We start from the raw sequence: 13,122 nt of genomic DNA on the forward strand, positions 1-13,122 counted from the left end.
GTGCACAGAGCAGTGTGATGGATGTAGACTGAACTCCGTGCACGATGCAGAGTCTGATGTATGTCTGCAGAGCATCTGTGTGGCCTTTGTGTCTGGCTTCAAACCCCCTCTGTGCTCCTTGCTTTTCAGGCTTGGATCTCGTGGGCTAACATGCCATAAGATTGCCCAGCAATATCAATTTAATTACATAGCCATAAGCTCATTTCCCCAGAAGAATCCTGTTGCTAAATAGGAATGTTGTCTTTTGGGGAGCTTTTCAGTGAAGGGGCTTGAAGAATTTCTTGTGTTTAGATGAGAAAAATAAATGTTAAGAGGAGATTTGATGCCATCTCAAAGGAAGAGTGAATGGCATGGATATAGAATTGTTTCAATGGAAGACAAATGTGTGGAAAATGGTCAGTGATGAATTTAGACTGTAACTTAGAAGGTTTGGAATTTTCAGTGCAATGAGGCCATGAGACAGTTTCCCTGTGCTGAGGGCAGGAAGCCCATCTGCTTAGAAAGAAGAGCCTGATGAGTTTATAAAAGTGCTTATGGGATGTAGTTGCTTGGGATGGCAGGAGAGTAAGCTACAAAAGCTTTCCAAATCTGTGTTTCTTTTATTGCTTATTCTTATACATGCTTATCCGTGTGTACTTTAATGTACAGTTTACTGGATAACATTATCCTTTATTGAATTAAAAAAAAACTAATTTCCTGTAGAGCATTTCAGGAGTGCTATAATCTTATTGACCATTAAGGACTTTACCCTTGTCACCACTATGAAATGGTTGGCATCATTTTGTCTTGTGTGCAGTAAATTAAAAATATCAACACTTCTGGTTACCTGTATGAAGAAATTTAAGCCTTAATTTCCCAAGTGGTAAATACTATATCAAAGACCTTCATTTCCAGGGTGGTAAATGCTTTATGCTACTTTGCACGTAGAGAAAGTCCACCTCCCACTGACTTCAGATGCACCTACTCACATTCAGCATCTTAGCAACTCACACCACAAACTCCTCAATTGGGGTGTGGGAGAAAAATGAGGAATATATATAATGCAAATTCCTCAGACTTACATGTGAACTTTACAACAGAGTTAGAAGACAGTTTTCTAGAGCCTCTGTTATTTGCTATGGGACTTTGCTTACTTTTTCTCAGCAGAACCAGCCCCCTCCATCAAATGCTTTCCATCTCTACAGCAAAGGAGGTTGAGATGGTACAGACAGGAGCTTCCTTCTGCTGTCTGTACGACAGATACACGGCAGGTCAAAGTGGCATCTCACCAAGCAAACATATAGCACTGTGAATGAAGCTAAACACACGAGAACTCTCCAAAACAGACTTCTGTCATGGGATTTACCCAGACTACCACTGAACAACAGTATGAGTGAGCTCTTTGGATATGCAGCATGCTCCTGAACTATCCACAATAGTCCTTAGTCCTGTCATGGGGAGCAGTAGAAAAACTTGCTCATTTTGTGTTCTGCCTTGAATGGGATGGAGATTCTTTACAGCTAGTCTCGTGTCTGTTCACTTAATGGCCAGAGAACACATTTTATGTTTATTAAGACCCTGTGTTCTCGTGGTTAGGGACATTTCTCTTTTGCTCCCACACTCTTCCTGTAATATTCTCCTTATTATCAGCCCCCTAATTTACACTGCTATCCCATCTTATCCCCTTCTGATTCCTACCTTCTGCTCAGCTCCTGCCTTGTTCTCCTGCTGTCATTCTTTCTGTATCTGTACCCTCTGCCCTTCCTTTGTTGTTTCAAACTTTACTAAAACTTCTGGGCAGAGAAGAAGACCTGCTTAGAAGGCCTAGACATTTAGCAGTCTTATATGAGAGCTGGAGTCTTAAGGAAATTCTGCAGGCAAATTTTAAGATGTCAGCTGAGGGTATTAAAATTGAGTTTTCTCTTTATGTTTTCCATGTTTGGTTAATTTTCCATGAAACCAGTGTAAGACTTAGCTTCCATCTGGCCAACTTCTTTAAGAGTTTAAAGGCGCCACTTTGATAGTTGCAGGTGTTGGAATTCTTTGATAATCAAATTGTAATAAAGTGTGTCATCCTGGACAAAACTGGAGTTATTTCTGATTTTCTCTGTGAAAAACAGCTAAACCATTCTAGCTAAAACATGAAAAACATTCTAAGTGTGTTCATATAGACTGATGTGTGTTTAAGCTTTTGGAGAGGAACTAAACCAGTGGTCATGACTCTTCTAGATAAAACTTACATTTACTTAAATTTATTTATCTTGCACTTGGTTGGGGGACTTAGGAATGAAACGTTAAGATCTCTTGTTACCCTTGTATTTTTTTTTCTCATATCTTAAAGGTGCTAGAGGGTGGCACGAGTGCTCTTATATTAAAAATAGAAAGTCACCCATGTAAGAGGCTAAAGCATCATCAGAGTCCAGTTAAGTGAAAAATAAATGTGAGTCAGTGGGATCAAGCTCTTTAAACAGTAGCCTGATTCCATATTCCATCTGTACTCTGCTGTGAGGAGGCCACAGGACTTCTTAAATTTTTGAAAATACTTGCATGTCTTGCTCATAGCTGGTGTAAACTGATTGCTCCAGAGGACAAGCCTCTGAAGATGCCGATGAATGTGTAGCTACTGCGGGGTGCTGTTATATGCAAATAGTTTTCTTCTGCTGGGAGAAGAGGGATCAAGGAATACTTGGGTTAGGAAGGTGAGTTTCAGAGTGGGAGGGTGGTACTGAACCTCAGTTTTGCTGCTGAGTGCCATTTGTCTTCAAGTGCCATTTAAGTGGCTTCAGGAGAAGAGTATCTCCATGCTGGGACTAGTTCGGTCATTGCTTGTAAAGGATGGTATTGATTAATATTGATATCTGCTGCAAGGTAAATGCTGCTGTAGTCTGATGTGCTGAGGCAGTTACTGATCATGGTTGATAGGAGTGTCTCAGCCTTTGTCTGACACTCTTCCCTCCTACCATTTCAGTAATTGCTATTAGATTCCATGCCTGGTTTTGGGAGGTGCAGTATACGTAACCTTATTGAACATGACAGGGTTTCTCTGTATCCTTTCCATCTGTGGCATGTGGTACTGGAGAGTGCAATAGGCTCTGGGGAGCAGAGTCAAGCCTGTGTTACCTGGGTGGGCCATCTCCCTACCTCAGAGAGCTTTCCTCCTGATGGGCCTGTGTGGGAGGGAAGGAAGTTGCTGGCCAAACGGAACTATTCCCTTTTTTGTGCTGTTGGCATTAAAATGCAGGTTTGTCTGTTTTGGTCCTAAGCAGGTCCAGTGAATCTCTTGTGAAGTAGATCCAAAGCCCTGGGACCTCAGTGTGCTGCAGCCATCAAGAGTAGTGGAGTCCCATATGGGATTCCTCTCCATGAATACCCTGCACTGGTCTAGCTGGACATAAAGCTTTTGGAGATTTCCATGGGCTTCTCTTTTGCTTTCACTGGCTCTGTCTTACAAGTGGGAAGACAGGAGCCAGCTGGAGTTCATGGTATCCCTCAATGTTGAGGGGTGTCCTTTTTTTATGGAAATGAAGCAAATAGCCTTTTAATGGCTTTTGTTCAGTTACATGCAACTTTGCTAAAAGGTCCCCTTCTGCATGAACAAACACAACTGGAAAAAGTCACTCAGATGGTCAAGTAAATTTTATCCTCCTATCTGAAGGCAACAGGAGGGCCCCTGGAATTAAGACAAATGCAACTCATGTCCTTTTAATGGTGATTTGATTATTCTTTTATTACAAGTAACTAGTTCCCTTTTCTAATTATATGTCTTGCTTTTATCTAAGAAAAATTACTCAGTTTATGGGAGTGGACCATTAAAATTGCTCATCCATTAACAGTTTATTGTAGTGCTATGAGATTGCTGGTTTCAGAAAACATCTCTATTGCAATAGATTTGTATAGATTTTTGGTTCTTCTGCCGTTTTGCCAATGGTCATCATTGACAAATGAAAAAGCAGGTAGTGAGGGTGGATGTGCAAGGCAAAAATGATATGGAGAGGTCAGAGAGCACAAACACTGCACACATTTAGTGTGCCTTTTAGGGGGTGAGAAGTATTGGAAGGGAAAGGGGCACTAGGGAATAAGACCAAAATGCATAAAGATGCACTGGTACTTGGAAAGGCTTCAGGTTTCGTGAAGATTTAGTGAATTCAGGGAGAGCTCTGTCTGTGTTTGACCTCTGCACTTCTTGTTTTTTCTCTCTTCTCTTTCCTCTGCAATTGGCCTAAGAGCATGTTATTCAAATGGGAGAAGGGGCAGCAGTCAGCCAAGGGACACAGCGGGGACAGGAGAGGGGGCGTTGGAATTGTAGTTGGGAGCATGATTTGAGAAAGCCTTGGGTCCTGCAGGCAGGTCACTGCAGGCAGGTCACTGCAGGCCACTCCTGTTAGTTTTGTGATGGGCTAAGGATGCCAGCAGGCAAAGCTGGTGCAGAGAGGTAATATCTCTTACTGTATCAATTAACAGTTTGAAAAATAGACAAGGATTTGATCTGAAAGTACTAGTGTAGTTTCTCTGCATAATCTAAATGTACTTTTTTCTGTGTCATATAATATTAAGACTGATGGATGTCTGAAGGTCAAGTGTTCATCTATACAGGTAAACTGACTGGTAAAGGAATTGTGAATAGATAGTTATACCTGTAAACTATAAGTAAACTGGGGTAATTCCTTACAGGGAAACACCATTCCATAAATAAAGCCATTTTATTCTGAAATACAGTGCGTGCTAGGGAAGCAATAAAAACAAACTATGATTATCAGACTATTCCCAGTGTAGAGCAATATAAGAATAAAATCAGGAAAGAGAGAAGACAAAAAAGATAGAGATGGAAGGAAGGCAGTCCAGTGGTTAAGTAGAGATACCCGTGGGAAGATGTAATATAACTGTCCTTTCTCATCTGAATTTTACAGACTGAAATTAATTGTGTAGTAGCCCTCAGAAATTTGTTCAAAGGTGAGATACTTTGGATTTGAGGAGTTTGTGCTCTTCCATCATCTCAATGTGGCAAGAGGATGTGTTTGTATTGAATTTTTCCATGCGATTTCTAATGACAAGGTTCTTGGTTATGAGTTTAATTAGGACTCAGCAACTTTGTACTCCTTCATGTACATAAATCAGAAGTCTGAGGACTATGAAAAACACATATTAAATGTCTCTCTACTTACGATTATATATCTGGTACACTATTAATAGTGATTTATATGTAGAATAAAATAATTCTTCAATGGTTGAAGAGCATAGTATATGCATATGTATACATATTTTAGGCTGAAATGCCCTTTGACAAGCCAAGAACAGGGCACTATTCATACATCTTTAGTACATGAAATAATTTTGGCAGTTAACATACTGCATCTTTGCTTTACTGAAATATTTTATCACTGTTGTACTTGTCTGCCATCATTATAGGCAAGCTGTTTAATGATGGCCTGTGGTAATGCAAATTATATCACCTAATTACTTGCATTAATGTTGTAGGAAGTTTCAGGTACACAGGGTGAGCGTCCATGGAGCTACAAGCAAGGAAAAAAGCTTCAGACAAGGGAAAGAAGTGGCTACGTGTGGGGTTGTCTCCTGCATTTGTGGGTTGAGCTTACCAGTGAGAAGTTTTGCCTTTTGGAAAAACCAAATGAGAGATGCAACCTCCCTTTCCCTATTTTCATGTTCTACTGTGTATGAGAGAGCAGAGATTTCTGTTGAGGTAAAAAGCTATGCTTACAACATGGAGAACATGGTAACATGCTGATGTTGGCAGATAAAGCCATTTCTGCAGCAGGAGATACACTTCTGAACAGGGAGATTCAGATGTGGTCCTGATCCATCAATGAGTACATGAAGAGTTTAGTCTGAAGGTGCTAGATGTTCACAGTGTTAAACATTGATGCTGGGAGGAGTTTTCACATCTAATTTCCATGTGTTTGAACACCCGAGACTTCCAGATAGAACACACAGAACAGCTGTAAGTCAATGCCAGTATTTATTTCATTCTGCTTCTTTGTGGCGTTCCTCAAATTATTGTTGTTTTTGAAACCTTCAGTAAAGTGTATTTGAATGTTCAGATGTTATGTAGTTAGCATTGCTCCCCTTCTTAAGAACCGGCATTTCTATGAATTTGCCTTATTTCCTGTTTAAATACAATGTTTCTATACATCTTTACCTGAGCTTAAAAGCTATGCATGGATCATTAAAATAATAAGATAATTAAGGTGAAAGTTTTGGAAATATAAGGGGAAATATAACATAAAATGTTGTATTAAATGTATCAAATATTTCATAGGTTGTTTTTTTTTTTTCTATTGTCACAGATCACCACCTTTGTTAGCTATTTCATTCAAATGTTTTCCAGGAGGGATGGTATCTTACTTTCCTGGGTGTGATATTGGAGGAGTACTGGTTGACCAGCTTGCTTTATTGTACCCATGCTGCTGTCATCACAGCTAGGTAGGAAGTAAATGTCCTGCTCTGTCAAACTCTTCAGGAATTCCTACCCTGAAGAAGAAGGTTGCAAAACTTTTCTGATGGAAAAAACCCCATGCTTCTACCAGTAGGAATGAAAGTACCTCCATGCCATGGACAGGGACATCTTTCACTAGACCTGGTTGTTTAAAGCCCCATCCAACTTGTCCTTCAACACTTCCATGGATGGGGCATCCACAGCTTCTCTGGACTATGCATACCAATACTTCAATACCCTCATCATAAAACATGTCTTCCTTATGTCTGATCTAAACTCTCAGTTTAAAACTGTTGTCCTGTTACTCAGACCCTGGTAAAAAGTCCTTCTCCATCTTTCTTGTAAGTCCCCTGTATTGTATACTGAAAGGCTGAAATAAGGTCTCTCTTACAGATATAGAGAAGTGTGTATCCTGGAAATGTCAGATCTGTTTTCCAAGACATGGTAAGGATGCTCCACAGAAAGACAGACTTCGATTTCTCTCCAGTAGATGTAGTTCCAAGTTACTGGATTTTTGAGCATAGTAGCCCCTGCATCTCTGTGTAGCCTGTGGAAAATATTTCCAGGGAATGATTCTTCCCATCTTACTGAGATTCTGAAAGTGTCTGTTTCCAGATCCTTAAGCAACTAAATAAAATTAAATAGACCGGACATAAGCCAAAGTCTAGAACTATGAGAACAATTTGAGGAATATTCATGATGGCTGAAGATTACCCCTAATGGATCAATACAAACATTACATATTAATTATAAGCAGGTTATGTTCACTCAGAAAGCACATAAATGATCATCAGGCCTGTATGAAGGGTTCAATTTCATACTGTATAAAGTGGCATTTGTTAGGGGACTGAATTTTCTACATTTTCCCCTTTTGCATCGTACTTACATACTTTCATTCAAAGTCATATATTTTTTTCAGGTGGAGAGGAATATTCTTTATTTCTGATGCAATTGTTTTATTGTTACTCTTGGCACACAGCCATTCAGTTTGTTTGAAGGAACAGTAGTTGCAGGGCATGAGAAGTAGGGTGATTGTCATCAAGAGTCATTTAGTATTTGCTTTCACAGAGCACAAGCTCCTTTTGATTCACTTTAAAAGGATAAGGCCTGATTTTTGTCTGGTGTAAATCAGAGAAAAATGCTGCCTGTTTTGAATGTGTGTCTTTTGTATTTAATTAATTCCTTGAAGATTTTTTTTATTGTAACCCCATTTGTACCATCTCATTTAGTCTGTCCTTACTTTTAAAATTCTTCAGTTATACCTCTGTGGAATCTTTATTTTCTCATATATCTCTGTGATGGAAGACTTGGTAGTGGACACTGCTTGCAAGGTGAGACTGTTGATTTAAACAGTGGTTTAATGCTTTCAGGACTTTTCTCAGTACAATTCTTCCTGAAATCCTGTCAGCTATATAAAATGACACTAACCATGATGCAATTGTTCTTATTTTGCTGACCACATCAATACTTAAATCATTTTGCCCTAGACTATACTTGATAGCATGGCATTTCTTCTGTGTCGTGTTGTCCATTCAACCAGCATTTGTTAGGTCTGTATGAAGGTTTTCCACAACCTTGTCTCAGAGTTCTGTTTTGACTGTCAGATAAAATTGTGTCACTTGTAAACTTGCCCTAGTCACACTCTTTTCCAGACCATTAGTCAAGACATGGAGCACTAGCCTTCATCTTAAGGCACCATGCAGTTTATCTTTAGCCTGAGTGAAAAGTAAAACCTGTATTCCCACCTTTTTGCTTGTATCAGTGACAACAGCACAACTTGATGCATCTGAGGAGGTGGCCAAACAAATCTTGTCCCCCTAGACTTTAGCATTGTTTGAAGTTTGAAGTTTGAACTGGTTTGGATAAAAAAAAAATATGCTGTGAGCAGCTGTGGTGGCATCAGAGTCTCAGAGTGGTTCTAAGAAACCTGTAGGAGTAGAAGGAGTGGAGCCCACAGTGTTTCCTACAGCCTCAGAGCCAAGCACTTGTTATCTGGGGTCAAAGCACCCTAGGCTGCCCCTGGCTGGCAGCTGAGCCTGTGGGTGGCAGTGAAGGGTGGGCAGAGGAAATGGGGGTGTGGGGTTGTGTTGGGCTCTCCACTGAGTGTGCACCGCAGACTCCATTGCACTGGGATCGATGGGGGCACTCTACATTTTCTCCTCTTCCTTCCATCAGTCTTTTAGTCATTACTGCAGAGATGTATTTCTGTGTATAGCTTGTCAGTCAACATGCAGGAGGTAGTGTGGAAGTCCACAATCCCTGGGAACTCTGCTTTCTTTGCTATGTTATATTCCCAAAGCTTCAACATAGGAATACTTAGTTCCTGGCATCTTTTACATTCCCAAATGATTGCCTGGCTCCATCTCAGCCATGGGCTTTGCACTCTTCTCATGTTGCTGAATTATTGATGCTGCTTTATTGCAAAAGAGCTCCTTAATGCCCATGTTGCAGCACGGGATCCTGATGTGAGACATTCCCTTCTGTAGTTCATCTCATCCCTCAGACACACATGGGCAACTTGCAGAGGGAATGGGTTGGGGTGAGGGAAGAGAAAATAAATGAGCAGATGGGGAAAAACGGGATCAAATATCAAAACACCAGAATAGGAGCCCCAGCTGAGAAATGGGAACAAAAAGACGTGTTTCATTAGTTGGAAGGAGATGGCTATGTCTAGTCCAACTTGGCAAGGAAGATCCACATTAGTTTTCCACATTTTGCTAAGACAGCTTTGGGAGGGAGTTGTTCCTGCAGGCCTGTCTCCCCTCTCAGGTTTGTCTTTAATTATGAGCAGCAGAAGTATGCTGGGGGAAGGCAGTACAGGGGATGTTGGAAGGCTCTGTGCTTGTTCATTGAAGCATGAGAACAAATTCTGTGCACATTTCGAGGCAGGAGCATGTCTGGTTGCCTACATCTGCCTCAAATTCTGCAGTCCTACCTTACCATTCACTCATGCTGCCTGTGCAAGTGCAGCCTAAACCTAAATGCTAGTCCCTTTGTATCTGCTTCCTTCCCTCCACCAAAACAGGCTTAATACCTCTTGAGTCTGAATTTGTCTCTGTTCAACAAAAAATCCCCAGTTCTTAGAATATCCCAGCAAGATCCCCATAAGACTTTTAATACTAGCAAAATAACTTTTTTACTGGTGAAAATAACTCATACCTCTTGGCATCAAACTGTGTTTTTTCAGCCCTGCATCACATTAGCAAGGGATGATTGTGCTTATGTAGAAATATAAGGTGTTCCTAGTTGGCTGCTAAATTACAGGCTTCTGAGTTTTTAGCAGAAATTCTGGTGTTAATCCCTAAATACATGACTTTATACTCCATGATCCTCAGTTTAGTCTGTCTGTTTTACTCTTAGCCTACCTGTGCAATACTCTGATCTTCCTCTGCACTGGCCCAAACTTTGAATCTTGTGATATGCTCTTGTTTCATTAGCATGTTTTCATTTTCTTATGCCAAGGTTGTTTATGGAAGTATTAAATAAGATCAGTTCCAAGGTCCCAAGCTTGAAGAAGCTTTAATTGGATGTGCAGGGTACATTTTGTAGATAAACAAAGGACACAGCAGAGATCCTCATGGGAGCAAATCAGCCTAATCCTGATGTCTTCTGTAGAGCTATTCTGCTAATTCAGAGGGTGCTGCTTCATTTCAGTCTTTTGTCCTGCACACAGATAGCAAAACAGCCCCCTATCTTATGTCCTGGGTAGCTTTATAAGGACTATGAAATATGATTTGGATGAATCATGATTGAATGGACAGCACTGATGTTGAGGTGAAAGAAGGACAGAAATACTCTTGCAGCAACTTTGTAAGGGAAGAACAAGCAAGAGGGTATTGTGTAGATGTGGGAAAAGACAGAGGAGCCACACAAGCCAAAAGCCCTGAGTAGACAGAAGAGGAGCCCCACAGAAATGCTGCACATTCATGGGGCCGTCAAGTCAGAAATGATCGTGCTCCTGGCATGGCTCAAACAGCCACTTGTGAACTACAGATATGTCTTTGTATAAATAACCAGTCAAGCATATTGCATATCTTCTTGTGTATGGAATACTATTGTCATGATTCATGTGTACCTTTTACCTTATTTTATGTGCAAAATTAATTGCACTTTCTGGGGAAAGGAAATACATTTTCAGTGGGGTTTTTAAAAATTAAGTAGCGGGGAGCACATAGAGTAAACGCTAAGCAAAACCACATTACTAAGCATCTGAAAAGCAATTAGGAGTATTAAAACCATGAGCTTCAGGAAAGTTATCTGCCCCTCCAGGGTCCCCCAAAGCTGTTGTGCTATAGGGTATCAGCCCTTTTCCCACACTCTTCTGTCTCCTCTTTATCACACTGTTGATCTAGGGACGTGCAAAGGAGAAAACCAAGAAATTACTTTCCAATTTACAGACATTACCCAGTGCTGTTGTCCTTTAGCCTCTTCCTCAGGTTTAGGTCTTCTTTCTCATAGACTCTGTCCCGACCTAAACAAATCTGAAGCTACAAGGATTTCATCTTCCCAAATTCTTCCTTGTCCCCTGAGCCTAAAGGCAGTTGTCTAAAAGCAGTGCTTTTCTGGTAACTCAAGGAGAAATTTATTAAACATGGCATGGATTCCTAGATAGCCAGGGAAAGAGCAGAGGGTAGAAGGCTGTTAACTGGGAGAGGCTTCGGGGGTTGTGTGTGTCTCCACTGGGAGGGTTGATGGCTGCTTTTGCTGTGGATTAGCAAAGTGCACAAGAGGCACATTAGTAAGTGGGCATGTGTAGGGTTGCCCTCAGTTTGAAGGATCTCACTGTCAAACTTGTTGCAAGCAGGCAAAACTGGATTTTTTAACATGAGGATAAGGACAGAGAAGAAAAAATGCATCCTATTCCTCCAGAACACCAGGCCTAGGCACAAGCACTCTCCTTCACAGTCTGAGCGCCACCAGAGAGCTGTGTCAATGAACAATCTTCATGCTAAGGGACAGCACTACTTTTGGTATAAGTTAATTTAATTCCAGCAGGTCAGTGTAAAGTACACTGCAAAACTACAGGAAAGCTGCAGAGAATTCCCTATAGCAACACTCAGAAGTGCTTTCCTTTAGCAAGTGTCTGAATAGCCTGACCTCAGCAATTTCCCTCATAATAATGATTTATGCTGGCTCAAAACTGAGGGTGCCAATTAAACTGTAAGCCAGCAACACATCTCTAGAAGTTTTCTTCCTCTGTTTACAGTAAGCACTTTTAGAATAAAAGAACTTTACATTCCAACTGTTGTGGTTTTCCTTTAGCTGTGATTTTTTTTTTTTACTGATGTAATAATGCCCTATCACCTGGGCAGGCAGCTCAGTGGAGGAGGAGGCAACAAGTTTCATCAAAAATCTGGACAAGGGGATCAATTGCACCTTCAGACAGTTCAAAGATGACACCCAGTTGGGTGGGAGTGTGAATCTGCTGGAGGGCAGGAAGGCTCTGCAGAGGGATCTAGACAGGCTGGATCAATGGGCTGAGGCCAGTGGAATGAGCGTCAACAAGATGAAGTGCTGGCTCCTGCACTTGGGTCTCAACAACTCCATGCAGTGCTACAGGCTGGAGGCAGAGTGGCTGGAAAGCTTCTCTAGTGAAAAGAATCTGGGAGTGTTGGTTTGGAGTAGCTGTACATGGGGCCAGAGTGTACCCAGGTGGCCAAGAAGACCAATGACATCCTGACCTATATCAGGAACAGTGCAGTGGGACACCTTCCACTACACCAGATTAATCAAAGCCCTTTCAGCCTGGCCTTGAACACTTTCAGGAATGAGGCATCCACAATTTCTCTGAATAACCTGTTCCAGTGTCCCATCCTTTGGAATGGTACCTCCCCTGCCTGCAACACAGAGAGATGCTCCAGCTGGAGCTCAGAACCAGAGTGCAGTCAGGTCTTGGTAACAGTGTACTGTAGTAGGCCCGGATACCATCCTTGAAGTCTTGCTCTATTTATTTATTTTTGTCCCAGTCAGGGTCCTATCTACCTCTCTCTATCACTCATCTGATTTTTTTCCCTGCACTAAACAGTTGCTAGGGATTTGGCCAAGAGGCAGGCTTCTCAAAAGGTCATCAGTTCCAGACTTCAGTATGGGATTGTGGTGGTAAATCAGCTTGCCACTGACCAGCACTTTGCTCTTTGCAAAAATGCAAGAAGGCAGGTAATGGCTGCAGCAAAAACCAGTTATCTGGCAAAATATGTTGGGATATCAGTAGAAGAATATGGGATATTTTAAGAAGAAGGATCCACTTCCTGTTATCCTGAAAATGTTAGGCTACTCCTACAGGTTACCGAATCTGCCTGCAAAATGGCTTTAAATCTTTGCCAGTTTGCAGTAAAAAACATGAACTGCAGGAGCAAGCCTAGTTAACACTATTCTACAAGCAGTCCTACAAGGATCCATGGAGAAGGCAAGGATGACATTCTTCCTTCAGTGGCATTGGTCTCTCTCTTGTCTCAGAAGACCAAAAGGGAGGTGGAAAAACTCATGGCTCCTTGACTTGAGATACACCTGGCTGTGCAGTGCTGCCCTTTCCATTCCTGTATTGGTGTTTTAGCTGTAGTTCCACTGTTGTACCAGTCCTTAGGCTGAAGCAGATCTCTGAGTGCACTGGAGTAGGAGTTGCCATTCCCAGCTGGACATGGCTATCATTGTTTATTGTCTACTGTGTTCATCTTAAACTGTTAAACTCAAAG

This window comes from Haemorhous mexicanus, chromosome 3, assembly GCF_027477595.1.
Source record: "Haemorhous mexicanus isolate bHaeMex1 chromosome 3, bHaeMex1.pri, whole genome shotgun sequence".
NCBI lineage: Eukaryota > Metazoa > Chordata > Aves > Passeriformes > Fringillidae > Haemorhous > Haemorhous mexicanus.